Source organism: Pipra filicauda, unplaced genomic scaffold (assembly GCF_003945595.2).
Source record: "Pipra filicauda isolate LSUMZ 115617 unplaced genomic scaffold, ASM394559v2 scaffold73_size2923735_pilon, whole genome shotgun sequence".
Classification (NCBI taxonomy): Eukaryota; Metazoa; Chordata; class Aves; order Passeriformes; family Pipridae; genus Pipra; species Pipra filicauda.
Window position 1 is genome coordinate 538,848 of NW_024104909.1, and position 18,027 is coordinate 556,874.

The 18,027-nt window shown below is 52.3% G+C and overlaps 1 long non-coding RNA gene across 1 annotated transcript; it reads right to left on the reverse strand.

Annotated features, from left to right (window-relative positions):
* Nucleotides 1–166: 166 nt before the first annotated feature.
* Nucleotides 167–16,781, reverse strand: LOC120324880. The gene is made up of 3 exons (XR_005566552.1): nucleotides 16,314–16,781; nucleotides 6,396–7,102; nucleotides 167–4,312 (listed from the first exon to the last, which is right to left on the reverse strand). It is a non-coding gene; the product is annotated as an uncharacterized LOC120324880 (long non-coding RNA).
* Nucleotides 16,782–18,027: the final 1,246 nt, after the last annotated feature.

The following is an 18,027-nucleotide window of genomic DNA, read 5'->3' on the forward strand; positions in this document are numbered from 1 at the left end:
AAACAAACTCCAATCCCTGCCTGTTTGCAGCCCAAGATCCTGGACTGGTGTCCCATGGTGGCACAGGATGCGTTTCACAGTGGGGAAGCTGTGCTGCAGTAAGAGCACTGAAGTTGGTGATAAATGACCTTCTTGTTCCCAGTGCTGGGTGAGAAAACGACTCCTTCCTGATTTGGGTGCCACAAGCAATCCCAGGCAATCCCTTTGTCTTTATTTAATGTTATTGAAAAATACCAGAAAAAATAAGCCTTTACTTCCAGGTAAAACTGCTGCAAATCCACGGGTATCTGCTACTGGCTAAGAGACAGTGCAAACCCCAGACTTGCACAAGAGCCTCCAAAAGGTTTAGGGGCTGTGCTGGGGGCTGAGCACAAATCTGCAGCTCTTTCATATCCACAGCATCGTGCCAGAGCCGCCTCTGTCAGCACACTCGGCACACGGGGTGAGCCATGGGGTGCTCCCGTGTGCACCTCCCTCACCTCACAGCACGGGAAAAGCACTGACGCACCCAGTCTCTGCTCTTTGAGCGTGTGTTTGTAACGAAGCCGTGAAACTTTCCAGGCCTGGGAGGGAGCAAGGAGCCAGGATGAGCAGCCCTGGGTATGGGTGTGCTGCCACCGCAGCGGTGAGTCCGTGTGTCCCGGGAGTGGGGGACAGGGAGTGCGGCGCATAGCAAAGTGCTGACGGAGGATCTCCTTCCCTCCTCTCGCTCTTGCCAGCTCATATCGAGGCAAAGACACCCTGTTCCCGCAGGGGCTCAGATGACACCCTGCCCCAGGCACCCCTCTGCCTTCCTCCCTCTGCATCCAGCCTCCTGGTCCGAGGCCAACATCCCGATTGCGTTACCAGCCGCCCTGTTCCCCTCCAGCGCCGGCAGATGGGAAGTTCAAGAGTGAGGGTATTGAGAACTGTGGAGCTGGAGCTGTAAGTAACTGTGAATATGAGCAAATCAGAGATGTGGCTGCAGGGGAAGCGGTACCACGATGTGACCAAACTGGAGAGTGGGAGAGAAAACACAAGTTTGGGGTAGGTTGGTGGTTTGGGGGCAGGTGCTGTGTGGGTTTTTTAGGGGGAGCTCAGGGATGTGCCTGGTGAGCCCAGGTCCCAAGGGCACTATGGATTGATGGCATCACAGGCAACATAAAAACGTTTATCAGTAGTATTTGGGTTAACTCTGTGCCAGTCACACTGGAAAAACGGGGTAAGATGTAACTTTTCTTTCTAATCCATAGAAGATACAAGGGAGAAGTGCCCCCCTCACATGGCTCCTGCCCACGGAGCTGCCCTCGCACTGTGCCTGCCCAGCATCTGGCACCAATTCATGACACGGGAGCCAGGGCTGCACCCACAGGGCCCTGTGTGACCCAGCTGGGCACAAACAACTCTGCTGGGGACAGGTCCTGCTGGTTTGGCTCTTTGTCTCCTGGGACCTCCCCCAAACTCTGCCCATCTGAAATCCTCCCATCTCTGGTGAGAGGGGCTGCAGGGAGCCCCTGTAGAAGGGAACATCCATGGGAAGAGAGGAGCTGGTGTGATATCGGGGTGGTGCCTAGAGCCAGATGTCCCCTGGAATGGTTTTAGCCCTGGAGGTGCCCAGTTTGCTGGTGCTGGGGTCCTGTGAAGGCTGTCATGGCTGTGCCAATGCCAAGTGCACCTGAGGGGCATTGGGAAAGGGGAGTTGGGGCAACAACAGGCTGAGCTTCCAGCTCAGCTCAGCAGTGTGTGTCACTCTCTGCTTCCAGGCTGGGTCCCCAGACCCCTCCTTCCCTGCTGGCCCCTGGTCTGGGTGCTGTATGCTGTTCTCCTTCCTCCTGGGTGAGTTTTTGGGGTGCCCCTGTGCTCTTTGCACGTGGGAAAAGGTGGTTTCTTGCTGTTATACCTGCTGCATGAAGATGTAAATGCCGTAAGGCCTCTCGTTGCCAGAGGTGCTTCCCAGAGACCGAAGATGCCAGGAAAGACCCCGCAAAGCAACGGGACTGTGACAGGCGGAAACCTGCAGCTCTCCTCTTTGTCCCCGCCAGTAGCCGGGACCAGGGTGGCCCTGGGGACAAGGGGACAGGAGGGGCTGGCGAGGGCGCAGGGCCCGGCATGTCCCGGCCTTTATCTCCCCCTAGTGCCTCCGGCTCCGGCTCCTCTGCTCCGGTGCCGTGCCGGGCACGGAATCCGGCGATGCCACACTCGGTGGCCGTGGGGGCGTGGAGGGACCAGCCCTGGGGCAGCCAGCACAGGGAGCATGGGGGACGGGGCACAGGGCGCAGCCGTGGGGCAGGACCCTGTGGGCAGGAGGAGATACGACCTGAGTAACACAAAATACCGGTCAAGTGTGGGGAAGAGCTGTGGCATCCCGCAGCACCAAGGTGGAACTGCGGTGATGGGGAGGAGAGGGAAATGATGGAGAGTGAAGTGATGAATGTGCCTTTGCTTGGCCCAAAGGGACACGAAAGGTGACATTTCCGAGGCTGAAATGAGGTTGTTCTGGTGGCAGGGTCAGCTGGGCACTGTGACCTGAGCAGGCCCATGAGATTCCCCTGCGAGACCCTGGGGACGTCCGGCCCTGTGCTCGGGACAGCCCGGCCCCGCTGGAGCTGGGGATCAGCCCTGGGTGCTGTGAGACCTTCGGTGACAAGGACCTTGCTCGGTCCTGAGCCATGTGTGCACTGAGTTGTGTCCAGCCCCAGCAGGAGCCACAAGGTCACAGACAGCTCATCAGGCTCTGCTCTGCAGGCTTGTCCTCTGCCATTGCTCTGAGCTTTCCATCTCCCATGCTCTGAACAGGGTGAAAGGGGGAAGAGGCTCTTCCTTGGAGACTGTCTTGCCCCTCAACCCAGCAGAGTAGAGTTTGTGAGAGAAATGCTTAAAAAGACACATTTGGCACCGTGAAAGGGCTCTGTACAGCCTCGAGTAGGGTGGTGGGGGTCTCCCCATGTGTTTGGCTTTCCAGAGAGAGCCCCTTCACACCTCACTGCACTGTGCTGTGCCTCAGGTGACCTGACACCACTGGGGACTCCATGTTTTGGGGCTGTCCCTGAGCCAGCGATGGAGCTTGTCCTGATTTAGGGCATTTCTGTGGCACTCTGGGATTTTCAACAAGTTTTAGCCCTTCTGCTGGGAGTGAGACCTGCACATGGGGCCAGGGACACGGGGCAGGCTCGGGGGTAAAGGACTGTAGTGTATGGGGCCGTACAGGGCAGGGTGTGGGGCTGTGCAGCACCAGCCTGGGCTCTGAGGGCAGTGAGAGGTGCACAGGCAGCCTCTGCTTTAGGGGACAACACAAGCCATGCTGGCCCCACATCACCGTGTCCCCAGCACGAGGATCTGCCCAAGCTGGGGGGTCACACTGTGGATGTTCCTGGCCACAAACCACCCATTCCCTGTGCTGTCCTGCAGCCTCCTGCGCTCCTCCAATCCCAGTACCTATCCCAGGGCTGTTTGCAGCAGGAATCAACCCACAGAAGGAGTTTGCTGCACTCTTCTGGCTTTAGAAACATTTTGAATCGGAGGATTCCTCTTTCTCAAACCGCACAGAGAGGACTTGTGCACCCACAGGGTTAATTGCAACGAAACCCCTTCGGGTTTTCTCAGCCCCCCCACCCGGCCGGGAGCACTGGCGCCCTGCTCCGGGTATTTATAGCACCGTGAACTTTGAGTGTGTCCAGCGAGCCGGGATGTGGGGACGGCCCCGGCAGGGCTGGAGGCTGTTGGGGTTCTGGCCCCAGGAGCTGCAGCAAAGCCACGGAGACCACCCAGCACCACATCCCGGCCCCTGTGCCCCACGCATCCCGTGCCAGAGCTGGGTGTCCGTGGCTGGGCAGCACCAGGGCACCCGGGGACCTCAGGCTGGGGGACCCCTGTGAACACACCTGGGCTGCCAAGGACACGGGGTGAAGCCTCCTGCAGCCACAGCAGCATTGGAGCAGCACCGTCCCAAGCTGATGTTCCTGGGTTTGAGCTGGTGTTCCTGGGTTTGAGCTGATGTTCCTGGGTTTGAGCTGGTGTTCCTGGGTTTGAGCTGATGTTCCTGGGTTTGAGCTGGTGTTCCTGGGTTTGAGCTGGTGTTCCTGGTATCAGCAGCAGCTGAATGCAGACATCTTCCCTTTTCCGTGGCAAACAACAGGCAGAAGCTCCCACCTTTTCACAGCATCCCAGGACAGATCCCTTCTCACCAGACGACCTACCAGCCAGTTCACCAGGTCTTGGAGAGAAGGAACATCATGTGTGGCTTCCTAACTCTGACACCAGGAAAATGAAGAGGGGAGTATGGGTGGTAGGGGATGAGAAGCCTCTGTGTCTGTGCAAACCCTTGAAAAAAACCCTAAAAGCAAAACAAAACAAAACAAATTAGGATTTGCTTATCTTTTAACAGATGCCATCTGTACCTACAGATTGAAGGGGCAGCCCAGAAAGCAAACCATGTCCTGGCCTGCATCGTCAGAAGAGGAGCAGCAAGGTGAGGGTGGGCTGTGCTCTGGTGAGACCCCACCTGCAGTGCTGCCTCCAGCTCTGGGGTTCCCAACATGAGAAGGATGTGGGACTGCTGGAGCGAGTCCAGAAGAGGCTACAGAGATGCTCTGAAGGCTGGAGCAACTCCGCTCTGGAGCCAGGCTGGGAGAGCTGGGGATGTTCAGCCTGGAGAAGAGGCAGCTCTGGGGAGACCTGAGAGCCCCTTCCAGTGCCTAAAGGGGCTCCAAGAGAGCTGGAGAGGGACCTGGGACAAGGGATGGAGGGACAGGACAAGGGGCAATGGATTTCCACTGCCAGAGGGCAGGGTTAGATGGGATATTGGGAAGGAATTCTTGGCTGGGAGGGTGGTGAGGCCCTGGCACAGGTTGCCCAGAGAAGCTGTGGCTGCCCCAGCCCTGGAAGTGTCCAAGGCCAGGTTGGACGGGGCTTGGAGCAACCTGGGTTAGTGGAAGGTGTCCCTGCCCATGGCAGGGGGTGGAACAAGATGATCTTCAAAGTCCCTTCCAACCCAAACTATACTATGAAAGGGCTTTGGTCTGAGGTGGGATCAGGTCTGGGAAAGCCAGACTGAGCAATGTCTCAGTGCCATTGATGGAGATGGGGTGTGGGCTGGGAGCTGGCCCAGGCACAGTCCAGCTGGGGAGGAGCATTGGAGTCCAAATCATAGAATCATGGAACATTAAGGCTTGGACAGGACCTTAAAGATCATCTAGTCCCAACCTCCCTTGCCATGGGCAGGGACATCTCCCACTCGGTTGGGTTGCTCAAGGCCTTATCCCACCTGGCCTCAAACACTTCCAGGGATGGGGCAGCCACAGCTTCTCTGGGCAACCTGCTTTCAGAAGGGCCAGGAGAGAAGGAGGAAGGCAACAAGGATAATTAAAGAAATGGAGTAGTTTCCACCCAAGGAACAACTAAACAGGTCGGGATGCTTCACCCAGGGCAGGAAATGACAAAGGGATAAGAAAAAAGGCAGGAAAAGCAAAGTTTTCTCTACGTTGGAGAAATCTGGGTGGATCTTCATGAGCACAATGGGAGATCTGTGATTCTATGATCAGATGAACTGCTGACATAAAAATTATCTCCAGCCCCTTCTCCTGGGGCTGAGCACAGACCTGGTTACTGGAAGCGCACCAGGATCATACAGTGGGGGTTTTCACCTCAAAAGCAACTGAAATGTTTTGGCCAAAATTTGCTCTTTTTCTTGTGAGTTTTCACTGTGATTCTGCCCCAGAAGAGAATGTTTCATCTGCCATGGGTTATGTTTGACAGCACTGTAAGCAAAGGAAAATTGGGACCCACAAGGGCAGTGTCTGGAAATGTTCATCACAGAGGACCCCATTTATAATTACAAATATACCCAGTTTTGTACAATTACACACCCCAGCCGGCTCTGGGGGCAATTGCTCAAGGTTGCCCCTTTTTTCCTGAAAGCACTGGCAATTTATTTATGAGAAGAATTATTTTATACCCTCGGGAGATTATAAGGGTGTTGCTGTTGCTCTCTGAGATGTCTCCAGATCCTGCCCACCCCAGAAACAGCGACAGAGCTTTGCATCAGCTCCATCTATTGCAAGCACTGAAATACAGGAAGAGGAGAGGAATGGTTTCAGTCTCAACAGATTCCTGCATAAAATAGAGGCTAAAGCACATCTTCAAAATGATTGAGCGAGAACACTGCTCATTACATAAGGTTGTTGGGGGGAAAAAATAGGCTGATTTACATTTTTATAGGAAATAAAAGGAGGTCTGTGGGTGACATAGCACCTTCCACTGAGAATGTCAGCGTGAGATAAGTGGGTTTCAAAGGGAAGAGTAACCATTTTCCTGTGGGGACAGAGTCCATCCCAGAGAGCTGAATCTGGGAGAAAGGGGCTTTTTAGAGGCAATTTTTCATCGCCAAAGCAAATACATTTTGTTATCACAGTATGTACCGACTGCAAGGCTGCTAGTTCTCAGTTTTGATGGTTCCTCTGAGTTTTGGTGGAGCTTTGGGTAGCAGGAAGACCGGACTGCCTCTATTTTGTGGACGTGGTGTTTTCCGGGCAGGAGTTTCAGGCAGGAGGAGAGGTCAATGTGCTTTTTGGGAGCGGGGGGATTTTTCAGTGTCCGCCAGAGCAGGCTGGAGTTTAGTGGTACTTTAATTCAATTCACAACGAGTCACTTGGTAGGTTTTACCCTGGCTTCAGGTTGGTGGCCCTCTGAGATTTGCTCTGCTGTGCTTCAGATCCGCGGCTGTCTGGCAGAACAATTCCGGTTGCTCAAAAGCACCGATTAGCATAAATGAAGGAGTGGGTGAAATGTTCATTATACTGCCTACTGTCATGTTTGTGTACCAGATTTTGTTACCATCTGTCATTTCTGTTTTCTTGTTGTTGCCAAAAGTTGTCATTCTGAATGGAGGGTGGAGACGTATCTTCAAAAGCCAGCAGGAGATAATTTGAGGTGCTTTGGAGCCCGCGTGTTCTGCGCTGGGTGTCAGCAGCCCGCACGTACATCAGCCTCGCGCGTCTTCCGTAAAACCTGGGCAGTGGTTTAGTTAAAGGAGTTTTTAAAATCGTTGTGGTCATGCAAGCGCACAAGATTCTCAGCTCTTGTCATTTAAGAGGAGTATCTGGTCCTCGCAGTTGCATGGAAAAGCCTGAAAATAAAATATGGTTTCCTTAATGTCTAAGAAAAAAAAAAGAGTACAAAGAAGGAGGTATGTGGGGACATCAGGGTGTTAAAAACCAAGCTCCTGTCCAGAGATCTGATCAAGTGACAGCTCTGCTATAATGGACTACAGCATCCCCACATTATTTCTAGGGAGGTAAATGTCCCAGGGTCTGAAGCTGGACAAATTCAACCTTGAAATGAGGCGCCGCTCTCTCGCAGTGACAGTCTCTGTGCACTGTGACAGCAGGCAAGGGGTGCAGTGCCTGTGTCGGGGCTCGCAGCCTTTAAAGCAAAATTAGCTCATTTTCAACTGCACGTCTTTAAATCAGTGTCTGGGAGGGAGGGCTCAGCCTGCAAGTGGGGAGTTGGGAGGGGAAGCAACGAGGATTTCTTGCCTTGCCCAAGCGCTGTGAGATCACTCAGTCTGCGAGCTCGGTGCCCTGTGCCAGCTGGGGAGGGAGGGGGTTTGGGGTGCCTGGATTGTCCCCCTTCCTTCAGGCTGGAGCACCAGGCTGGTGCTGTGAACTTTGAAACCTTCCCTGGCAGCGCCGGGGCTGTGCTGGCACCTCGTGGCTTCCCATCTTGTCAGACAGTAGCTCTGCTCTCTTGAGGCTTTAGTCTCACCTGAGTGACAGGGCTCCATGTTCACCCGAAATGCACTGACTTGTGGCATCCAAAAATATAGAAAAAATGGTCTAATGCCTTCAACTGGACTCAAACTCCAGGAAAATACAAAGCCAGACAGTTTGGGGATGTATTTTTGTTGGTTTGGGCACAGATGACGCAGGTTCATAACCACAGCTCTGAAGATGTCACAGTGTCACAGGGGGAACTCGCGCTGGCCTGCAGGTGCAGAGGGTCACCGCTCGCTCAAGGAGAGGTGGAGAAGGAGGAGATGGAGCTGCCGTTGCTCTGGAAGAGGCAAAGATCATTCTGGGCATCTCCGATTGAAGGCTGGGGGGAGACCAGGCCCATGTCATGACTGCAGTGGTTACTGGTACCTCTTTGCAGATGCCTCAGGTGATCTGTCTTCTGTACCTTCCAGTGCCTAAAGGGGCTCCAGAGAGCTGGAGAGGGACTTGGGACAAGGGCCCGGAGTGACAGGACAAGAGGCAATGGATTTCCACTGCCAGAGGGCAGGGTTAGATGGGATGTTGGGAAGGAATTCTTGGCTGGGAGGGTGGGGAGGCCCTGGCACAGGTTGGCCAGAGAAGCTGTGGCTGCCCCAGCCCTGGAAGTGTCCAAGGCCAGGTTGGACGGGGCTTGGAGCAACCTGGGCTAGTGGAAGGTGTCCCTGCCCATGGCAAGGGGTGGAACAAGATGAGCTTTACGGTTCCTTCTAACCCAACCCAGTCTATGATTCTATGAAAATCCTGTATTTTACAAAGTCTTTGGCTGCTTTTAGGTTTGAGATAACAGCTCTGTCCTGCTTTAACACTTCAATAATGTAAATTGCCTTTCCTAGCTTGAATTCTCCCCTATTTTCTCTCTCCCAGAGGGTAACTGTACAAAGCTCACAAGCAAATTCCACCCAGGATTGCAGGATGCTGCAAGCATCACTGACAGCCGCTGTGAAGAGGCTGGGTCTGGGTTCGTTTCACAAGTGTGAAATAAATTTCAGAGCTCTCATATTCAAACCAGCCCAGTAAATTGCCCTGAATGAGCACCAAATGTTGTCTTGTGTAGAGGAACCTGGCAGGCAGCTGAGAAGCCTTCAGGTAAGCAGGGAGATGTGGGCTTGGGCCACGGAGAGCGGAGCTGACCTGACTGAGGGGCCAAACTTATTGCTTGGGGTTGTTTAGTAGTACCTAATGGATATTTAATAGTACACTGGATGTGGAGGAGCTGGGGGACTGAGATGAGCTGCAGCAGTTTGTCAAGCCCCACTACAGGATGGCAATGATGGGACCTCCAGGCTGGGTGATTCGGAGCTGCTCTGGCTCCACTCCCCTGCTGAGCACAAGGCTGGGATCAGCTTTAATGGCTGATGTGTGGCAGGAAGAAAGGCAAGAAAAAAGGGAGTTTCTCTTCTTAACGCCGAATGTGCTGTGGATGATCCAAGACCAAAGCACAGAGAACATCAACAGCCACACTGTGGAACTCCACATTGCAGGAATTAAGCATCATGCCCAGGGTGGACAGCTTGGGCTGAAAAGTTAATCCTGATGTAATCAGAGGCAGTGTTGTAACAGCAAAATTGTGGAGTCACAAGTCAGAGGGTGAGATGCCACCAATGCCAAGTCTTGCAGGAATGGGACAGGAGTGATATGTGTAACAATCTTCCACCTCATGCTTAAAAGGATGGAGCAATATCCTGGGGGAGCTGGGGAAGGTTTCTCTGTCCACCCAACGAGGTGTTTGGCCTTGAGGAACTTCAGGCGAGACAAGTATCATGTCCAATCAAGGACACAAAATCCAAACAAATTAAAATGCATCTGGAGGTATGTGCAGGTATGTTAAAAGAGCTTCCTGACCTTTACAGGGATTGTTTTATACCCTGGAGCATGACATTTTATTACTCTCGCCTTCTACATAATTTATCGTAGAAAAATATTATTTTGGCTATAAAATTATTCACCTTCGTTTAAGCTCAGCAGTAGTATTTAACTTTCTGATCCTTTTTGAAACTAATTTCCCCAGGCAAATTACATACTGTGCCAAGACATTCCTTCGGCTTTAAATTTCCCTGCCATTAATGTCACAGAGTGGGACATCACAGCTGGGAGGGTGATCATTTCTTTGATAACCTTGAAACAACAGTCGGGCACCTCACTGGAGTCATTCTCACACAGATTTTCCAGTGGAAATGATCCCAGTTTTTCCTGTGCTGATTATTACCACCACCACAGCCACTCTGCTGCCCTGCTCTGATCCCCTTAACCCAAACAGGTTGTCCAGAGAAGCTGTGGCTGCCCCATCCCTGGAAGGGTTCAAGGTCATGTTGGATGGGGCTTGGAGCAACCTGGTCTAGTGGAATGGGGTGGAATGAGCAGGGGGTGGAATGAGATGAGCTTTAAGGTCCCTTCCAGCCCAAACCAGTCTGTGAATCCATGATTCTACGAGCTAGAAGATACAATGACAATAGTTGTTTCTACTTTCACCTGAGCCCACTGTTTAGGCACTGTGCAAACTTATGGAGAAAGGTGATTTCTGCTGGAAAAAAGTTTTCCAGCTAAAGCCCTCATGCTGTGATGGGAGAAACTCTGGATTTGACCACCAGGATGAGTTTGGGTCTGGCTCTATGCTGGGCACCCAGGAGATTCCAGGTGTGATTCAGGCAGCTGAAACAAGGTGATAGGAGGGATGCAAGAAGCATCCGGCAGGATGATGCATGAGAGCCAGACCATACCCAAGGAGCTCTCTGAGAGAACCACGGGGCTGGAGAAACAGTGGGGCCTTTGAACTGGTTGTTGCCATAAAAAGAAAAAATAAGGAATTTGGTTTGAATCAAACTGATGTGAAAAATTCTGTGAGGGGAAGGTTGGTGGATTGGTGTATTGATGTCACTTTGTCCTTTCTTACTTCTTTCATTTTCTCAGTTTCAGAAGTAAAAGCTGTTTTTAAAGCTTTGCTCACACAGCATGGAAATTAAGTGTTTTCTTTATCAATTAATAGATCAGAAGGTTTCAGCGCTTTCCGAATTCCAAAAACTAAAACCTCAGGGGGTTTCTGAATACTCACTGAATCCCTGAATACTCCGGAGTTACCCACCTGAATAAAGTAGTTTTCCACAAACTTGTTATCTGCTAGAAAAAGGAGGGAAAGTGCCATCATCATCCGACTTGTGGGGCAATGTGGGACTGGGCCAGGTCCCGCTTTCCACTGGTCCCAAACCAGACAGCATTGAGCTCTGAACTCCTTGGAAGTTGCCCTTTCTTTGTCCAAAACAAAACACCTTGTGGTAGAGGAAGAGAGAGGGTGGAGGCACAAACTGGCAGTTAATGTATTCCCCCTGTCAGCCCAACTCAGTGTGCTCCCTGCCCTGATGAATATTGAAGAATTTCATACAAATTGGAACTGGTTCAGCAGGACAGTTTTCCAGAAAGGCTTCCTGGCCACCGCTGGGGGCCCTTTCCTCCCTGGGAGGAGTGTACAGTCTGCAGGAAGGAATCCTTCCCTGTGAGGAGCCCTGGCACAGGTTGCCCAGAGAAGCTGTGGCTGCCCCAGCCCTGGAAGTGTCCAAGGCCAGGTTGGACAGGGCTTGGAGCAACCTGGGCTAGTGGAAGGTGTCCCTGCCCATGGCAGGGGGTGGTACAGCATGATCCTCAAAGTCCCTTCCAACCCAAACCATTCCATGATTCTGTGATAGCACGTGGCAGTGCCTGAGCAAGGACAGGGCAGCCACCTCTGAGGCTGCACCTTTCTCCAAGAACTTGGGCAGAGTTGACCCTTGGAGCCTAACACAGAAGGTGAGGGACCTGTCTGCCACCTAAATCCAAAACATTTCACAGCTGGCTTTTAACCTGGGCGATGGAGAGAGGCTGATGCTGCAAAGGAGCTTGGAGTTGCTCTCTGGGTGACTCTGGGAGTTCAACAGTCTCTGATGAGAAATAAAGTTTTTTAAAAATTGAACCCACAGCAAAAGGTTAAAGGTTGGTGGGGGAGCCAAGATTGACATTGATAAGGTATGGAGAATTTCCCGGGAATGAAGCTCCTAGAGATCACCAAAGCCTTGCACTGAAGCCATGGCTGACAGCAAGAAGAGGAGAGGCAAGGCTGAATGGAGCAGGAGGAACTGCAGAGCTGTGCTGTTGTAGCTGCCTCCACCAGCCACAACAATGGCAGAGCAGGGAGAAATGCCACCAGTGTCCCCATGGTCTGGCTTTGCAGTGGCTCAGCAGAGTTTTGCTCACAGGATGGTGGTGAGATTATGAGCTTGGGCAGAGTTTTCTTGGGAACACCAGATTTTGCTGCAGCAAAAAATAAGGACCGTCAGCCAGAACGCAGGGAGGGCGTTTCCAAATGTCATCCCAGACACTTACGTGGAAGTCACTGCATTGCTGTGAGCACTGCTACCACTAAAAAAATGAAAGCTATATGCAGAGAGAGAAAAATACCTGAACTTTGAGATTTATAGTAATGAATTACCTCCACAAAAGACATATGCAGTGTGTCCAAATGAGTTAATAGATGGTAGGATGGCCTTGGATCAAAAGGAGCAATGCTTAGTGTGGTCAAACATGCTGAGCCCTTGATCCTAAAATCATAGAATAGTTCGGATTAGAAGGGACCTTAAAGCTCATCTCGTTCCAACCCCTGCCATGGGCAGGGACACCTTCCACTAGCCCAGGTTGCTCCAAGCCCTGTCCAGCCTGGCTTTGAATATCTCTAGGAATGGGGCAGTCACAGCTGCTCTGGGCAACCTGTGCCAGGGCCTCACCACCCTCACAGGGATGATTTTTTTCCTAATATCTAAACCTACTGTCTGTCAGTTTGAACCCATTCCATCTTGTTCTGTCACCACATGCTCCTGTAAATAGTCCTGCCCCATCTTTCCCATAAGTTCCCTTCAGGTACTGGAAGGTACTGGTCTTGTCTCTCTTCTGCCATGGTGGGAAGAGCAGAGGGCAGAAATGGGTGAGGAGGAGTCTGGAGACACCTTTCAAGGGACGAGGAATCACCCACTCCCCCAGGTTTGAAGATGCTGACACATCACTGCTCTGAGCTGCCAGGAGAGAACAGGAGAACGAATGGAGGGAGGCACCAGCCTCGTGGGAAGGACGAGGTCTTTCTCCAAGATATGGGTTCAGGCAAGAGGTGGATCCTGTGGGGATCCAGAAGGGAACTGTGATCAGTGCTCGCTGCCAGAGTTCACAGTTCAGCACCTGAACTTGGACTGCCTTTTATCTGGGATTCACCTCATGCCAAGGTGTGAGCAGCAGCACCTGAAGAGCTTGCTGATGCACCCTCCTCCTGATGGTGTGATGGGGAAGGCCAAACCTTTAACTGAAGGACAAGGCAGGGAGGTGGGAAACACAGAAATCTTCCCCTCACAAATGGTCAGAGTGTATCTATGGGCATCCTGCCTTTCTGTGTGCTCGGGGAAGGGATCTTTCACCGTAATCTGCAGGGGAAAAAAAGTTCCATGTCTTTCTTTTGGCCCGTGTTGGCTGAAACCACCCACAAACCACTAATTGCAACTGCTAAAAGTGAACTCACTATTTTATGGCTAGAAATATGATTTTTAAACTGACTGTGGGGCAGGGTGCGAGCTGGTATCAGATGGACGAGAAACCATAACGTAGCACAGCCCAAAGACAGACATTTTTCAGAGCAATTTGACCTTAAAAATAAAGCAAATGGACTGTTGTCTCTCAGGCAAAGTGCAAACTATGATTTATCAAGCAACAACCCAGAGTGAGAGTGCAAAGACAGATTTATACAAATTTTTCTTAATAGTTTGTTGGTCATGGCAAAAATACAGGCCAACTCCAGCAAAAAGGCTTCACAGTTGGGACATAGGAAAGAAGGACACCTCTGAGTGATAGATTTGATTATGCTGATGACAGAAGACTACATGTTTTTCCTGAACTGTTATTCTCACTTCTGTGAGACAGCCTTACTTGTTACATGGGAGATTCCTCTACATCTGAGTTGTGCCTGTAGGGAGGATGGGCTTGCCAGCTGATAGACAGGAATTTGAGCAGTTCACAGTAATGTCCAAGTCTGCATCCAGTCCCCACTAGACTCTTTCAACAAGTAGGTAGGAAAAGGCTTTGAATTAATGAATACATACTGAAAAGCAGAGCAGAATCAGAATCAGATCTGACTAGTGCCTGATAGCATTAGATGACAGGATGGCACTTACAGAACATGTTCAGCCACCTGCAAAAACCACTTTTTTTGCATCAAATGAAGCAAGGAGACCCTTTGGGATGTGCGTTAAGCTCCGCAGCCCAAGCAGCTGAGGGTTTGCAGAAGTGCACAGACACAGGGCTAAACACAGAACAGCGCTGTGATTGCGGTCCCGGGTTACCACCACTTCCTGAGCACCACGGAATTCACACATACAGTGAAAATCAGAAGCCAGAAACAACAGTTATTTCACAGAAAGTTGCTCCACAATCCCATGAGTGCAGGGTGTGTGTAACCAGACGTGCTTGGAGAAAGAATAGGCAGCACCTTCTGCGGCGGCCGAGGGGAGAGGAGACAACAGGCTCTGGGTTTCTCTTTTCCCTGGGACAGCTCTGGCAGCACACGGGGATGGTAATGCATCCAGGTGCTGGGACATAACATTACCAGGAAAAACAGACTCCCATTCCCATTGAGAACTGCTCTGATGATGCCACAGTGACTACAAGTTACAGGGCAGAGCTCCTCAGAAGTTATTCAAACACTGCTAATTGTTTGGCTGTAAGGTTTTGAGGTCACAAGCTATAGAAATGATACTTCCATGTTTTGGGTGGGGAAGGAGGGTAGGATCTCGGGAGCTGTGTCTTTAAGCATCTTAGTTCTGGAGACAGGAAGTCTGCAGCAGTGCAGATTTTATTATGCAATTTCTCTTGGAACTAGTCCCTGAATAAAGGAGTTATCCATTAAGCACCTGCTTCACCCTGCCTCCCGAGCACCGTGGATGAAGGCTGCAGGAATCCAAGCAAGGGCTTAGCCATCAGCTGGGGCAGCAGGGAGCCGTGCACTGGGGTCCAAACTGGGAATCCTGGTGTGCTTGTTACGTGGTGTCTTTCAAAGAGTTTCTTTTCACAAAATCCTCCTACTCTGTTTGAGCTCATTCCGTGTTCGGCGTTTGCCAGTGGTTCAGGCCGTCTGACTCCTGCAATACTGGTACCAGAGGGCTGTGGTACCCTGGGCGCTGCAGAACTCCTAGGTTTTTGGGGTATTTAATCATAGTCCTGTTTCTGGGGGCAGTGGATAACAGGCAAAGTCTTCCTCTCCCTCCTGCCATCAACCCGGTGCTGTTCAGATCTCATGGCAGGGGGCAATTGAGGCCATCCTGAGGGGACATCATGTCACAGAGAAGCTGCAGGACCCAGCAGCAAGAGGATCCTCCTCCTCTGCCCTCACTGCCTCAGGGAAAGAATTCCTTCTCTCCAAAGCACCTCCTTGCCCTTCCACTCTGTTCCTGGGACTCACAGCCCCGCTCTGATTTCCCCAACATGGCAAGCCTGGCTCTTGCTGTAAAGATGGAAGAGTTCTCCCAAACTAATGGAAGAGGAACCACACCCTCCATGTCTGCTCCTCTGGTCTGCTCCCCGTTCCCAACGCTGAGTACGTGGCATTTCCCTCTCAGGCACCAACACAGCAGCTCCTGTCACAGCACTGGGGCTGTCGGAGTCCCTTGCTCAGTGGCTGTGTGGTCAGAGTCACAGTGCTGGTGTGACATCGGTGTGTTGCCCAGCACCAGGCAGCACGAACCTCTTGGAGCCAGGAGGTAGCTGTGGGACCACTCAGGATCTGTCCATCCTGACTTCATGCCAGAGTTGCAGAGTTAGAGCAGCAGCAGGGAAGGGGGTCATCAGGGGAGCTAAGTGCTATGGGGGCTCCTGGTGTCAGCTGCTCCAGCAATTCCACAAGTGATGTAATCATAGAATCACAGACTGCTTTGGGTTGGAGGGACATTAAAGCCCACCTCATTCCACCCTCCTGCCCTGGGCAGGGACAGCTTTCACTGCTCCAGGTTGCCCAATTTGTAAAGGGCAAAGCAAACACAAGAAGTGATCCAAGCTGCAGTTCGAAATACACCAACCAAACTTGTTAAAAAATCGAAGCAGCAGCCAGCAAAGGGCACTGCTGTCCTCAGCTGTGCCTGACATCTGACCTGACTCCCACCCCTCACCTCCAACAGCAAAATGTATTCCCTTCACCTAAACTGGGATAAATGCCTTCTATCACAGTAAAACACTGCTGGACGAGAGCTGTTGCTCTCATGTCTGGAGCCACTGTGGGACACTGAACCCTGTCCCACACCAAGACATCCTGAAACAGATGGGAACTCGCTGGTTTTGAAGGCAATTATAGCAGGCAGCACCAGGGAGCCCTTACTTGGGTAACTAATGAGTAATACAGTGACAGAAGCAGAGGCCTGTGAGAGACCTCCACGTGATTACAGCCAGACCTTAGCAAGGACAGGCACCATGTAAATAAATACAGAATTTGCAAGTAAATGTAATGAAATGCATGTAAATGTAGAAGTAAATGCAATGAATTCCAGTTTTGCAGTAAACAAAAGGCAGACTTACTCTTTGCAAAAGAAGATGTCATTATGGATCTCCTTTAAACCAATACATTATTGGTGATGAATCCACCTCGGCTTATGGAGCTCATCAACACATCCTGGGGATTGTCTCAGTGCCCTTCTCCAGCCTCTCCTCCCGTTGAGGCTGCCCTTCGAGGACATTCCGGCACAAAGGCGATGAAAACAGCCCCAAGCAACCAGTTTGGGTACAAGTAGCTCTGCTGCCACACACGTCACCAGGGCTTATACGACCTGCTTCTCAGGTTGGGAACCAGTATGGAAATCCATGGAAGTATGTGAGCACCAGTCTTCTAAACCTGTTTTGGGCTGGGGAGGTCTGTCTAGACAGAGCATAAGGTGTTTGTAAAGTGAGGCTGGGTTTGTTGTGAGAGTGGGTCAGCTCCCACTGGAGATTTGCCCTCACGTGGGGCTGCTCTGAGGGCACGTGGGGGGAAATGGGGGCACTGAGGGGGGAGCTTGGCAAGGGAGGTTGTGAGGGGACACTGAGAGGGGACATTTGTGATGGGACTGCAAGGGCTGATTGAGAGAGGGAACTGAGGGGAAACTGAGACGGGAGACTGTGAGGGGAGTTGCAGTGAGGGGAGACCAAGAGGGGACATTTGTAGGAGGACTGAGAGGGGAAACTGGGAGGACTAGGGGTGACTGAAAGGAGATGCTGTGAGGGGTGTGGCTGTGAGGGAGGCATTGAGAAGGGATGTCCATGGTGGGACTGAGAGAGGAGACTGGGAGGGGGGATTGTGAGGGGGTGTTGAGCCATCTACAGTGGGACTGAGAGGGGGGTTTGTGGGGGTGACTGAGAGGGGAAGGGGGAATGTGGGGAGACTTGAAGGGGACACTGTGAGGGGGGCACTGAGACATCTGAGGGGAGATGGAAAGGGGACGCTGTGAGGGGATCACTGAGAAGAGGGGAGACTGAGGGGGCAGCTGTGGGGTGCTGAGGGGGGAGCACCTGACAGGAGCAAGCAGGAGAGTGAGCAAGAGACCTGGGGGGAGGCACTTTGAGGGGACTGAGAGGAGACTGAGAGGGGGAAATGAGAGGAGAGATTTGGAGGGTGACTGTGAGGGGACTGAGAGCGGAAGGAGGGACTGTGGGGAGACTTGGAGGGGACACTGTGAGGGGGGCACTGAGATATTTGAGGGGTGCTGAGGTGGAGAGAGGACACCGTGAGGGGGCAGCTGTGGGGTGCTGAGGGGGGAACCCTGACAGGAGCAAGGAGAGACCGAGGCAAGCGACTTGGGGGGTGAATCTGAGAGAACTGAGAGGAAACTGAGAGGGAACAGACACTGTACGAGGGTGTTGAACCACCTGGGAGGGGGAGTTGTGGGGCTGACTGTGAGGGGACTGAGGAGGGAAGAGGGGACCGTGGGGAGACTGAGCGGGGATGCTGTGAGGGGGCCTCTGAGATATCTGAGGGGACATAAGGAGGGGACACTGAGGAGGGGACATCTGAGGGGAGACGGAGAGGTGACATTATGAGAGGGCAGCTGTGGGGGGAGCCCTGACAGGAGCAAGGAGAGACCGAGGCGAGCGACTTGGGGAGCCACTTTGAGAGGGACTGAGGCGAGACTGAGAGGGGACACTGTAAGGGCAGCCCTGAGGCATCCGAGGGGCCGCTGTGAGGGACGAAGAGGGGACGCTCTGGGGTACTGCGTGAGGAGCCCCGACAGGAGGAGCCCCGACAGGATCCAAGCAGGAT